Genomic DNA, 2,094 nt, shown 5'->3' on the forward strand with positions numbered 1-2,094 from the left:
GCCAAGATTAAAGAGGGTATATTTGTAGGCCCTCAGATTCGCAAGCTTATAAATGATGAGGACTTTGAGGCGACAATGGATGAACCTGAGCTAGCGGCCTGGCATGCATTCAAAGATGTATGCAAAGGGCTTCTGGGAAAGCACCAAGAGTCCCAGCGAGAGCGTAAAGTGGAGAGGCTAATCAAATGCTACCAAGATCTCGGATGCAATATGTCACTGAAGATACACTTTCTTCATTCTTATCTGTCCTTCTTCCCAGAGAATGCAGCAGATGTGAGTGATGAACATGGAGAGAGGTTCCATCAAGATATAGCGTCAATGGAAAACAGGTACAAGGGAAAATGGAGCCCTGCTATGCTGGCTAACTTCTGTTGGAACCTGAAGCGTGACACGCCTGAGACGTCTTATAAAAGAAGAAGTAAATAATAGATTGTAGGTTAATACATCATATAAAGCTAACAAACATGCCGATTCATTATATATTAATTAAATAAATACAATGAAGACATTTAATCTGACTTTGGGAGCAAAATACATTTATGGAACCTTGGAAATCTCTATTAATTGCATAATTATTAAAACAGCGATTTACAAAAAATTGTGACGTGGCATGAAATTTTTGTTATCAAATTTGAATTCAGCACACTGAACTTCATAATAAAACGCACATGAGAACTATGTTTTTTTCTTAATCCTGAAATTTGTTGTACAGTGATATCAAAGGATTAGACCCTAATCTCAACACACAATCAGACCTGCAAGCATTACCAAGCATGAGAAGGAACACAGCCCCTGGTACCAGCCAATCTGCGACTAGGAGAAACGAGACAGACGACGCAGGCACGCTTTAAAGGAATTGACGGAAGGGCACCACCAGGAGTGGAGCCTGCGGCTCAATTTGACTCAACACGGGGAACCTCACCAGGCCCGGACACCGGAAGGATTGACAGATTGAGAGCTCTTTCTTGATTCGGTAGGTGGTGGTGCATGGCCGTTCTTAGTTGGTGGAGCATTTTGTCTGGTTAATTCCGATAACGAACGAGACTCTAGCCTGCTAACTAGTCGACGGATCTCATACCATATGTGTCCGTCGCACCTTCTTAGAGGGATAAACGGCGTCTAGCCGCACGAGATTGAGCAATAACAGGTCTGTGATGCCCTTAGATGTTCTGGGCCGCACGCGCGATACACTGAAGGGATCAGCGTGTCCTCCCTCTCCGAGAGGAGCGGGTAACCCGTTGAAACCCTTTCGTGATAGGGATTGGGGCTTGAAATTGTTCCCCATGAACGAGGAATTCCCAGTAAGCTCAAGTCATCAGCTTGCGTTGATTACGTCCCTGCCCTTTGTATACACCGCCCGTCGCTACTACCGATTGAATGATTTAGTGAGGCCTTCGGACTGGCGCCCCTGGTGGCTCACGGGTCACCCCGGGCTGCTGGAAAGATGTCCAAATTTGATCATTTAGAGGAAGTAAAAGTCGTAACAAGGTTTCCGTAGGTGAACCTGCGGAAGGATCATTACCGAACTGCTCGGAGAGAGCAGAGGAAAACCCACTCGAAGGGTGCTACCTGTGGCCTGGCCTGGCCTGGCCTGGCTTGGCCTCCTGGCCCGGGCATGCCAGTCACCCATGGGGGGATGGTTGTGGACCTGCTCCTCCCCGGTAGGTAGGTAGGTGGTTAGGCAGGCAGGTAGATGGGCACGCCGCTTGCCCTCTGCCGCCGCGGCCGCAGCCGTCGCCGTGCCGGAAGGACCGGCCGACCTGGTTTTCTTTCTTTTCCAGGCTGGCCGGCCGAAGTCGCTCGCTCCAAAAGGCGTCGCAGGAAGCAGCCGCAGCCGCAGCATCAGCAGCATCAGCAGCATCAGCAGCGGGTAGTAGGCTTCCTCCTCCGCCATTCCAAGGGCTCTCCTCACTCTTTTCTTAATCTAAACCCCAAGCAGATTGCGGGTTCCGGGAGGCTCAACGGGGCGGGGCCATGGAACCTAGGTGCCCTCCAGTTAACATGAGACACAACTCTTAACGGTGGATCACTTGGCTCGTGGGTCGCAGCAAAATGCACGTCGGCGTGTGAATTGCAGGATACAATGAGCATCGA

The sequence above is a fragment of the Oratosquilla oratoria genome, chromosome 11 (assembly GCF_046742065.1).
Source record: "Oratosquilla oratoria isolate Oo_2021 chromosome 11, ASM4674206v1, whole genome shotgun sequence".
Lineage (NCBI taxonomy): Eukaryota > Metazoa > Arthropoda > Malacostraca > Stomatopoda > Squillidae > Oratosquilla > Oratosquilla oratoria.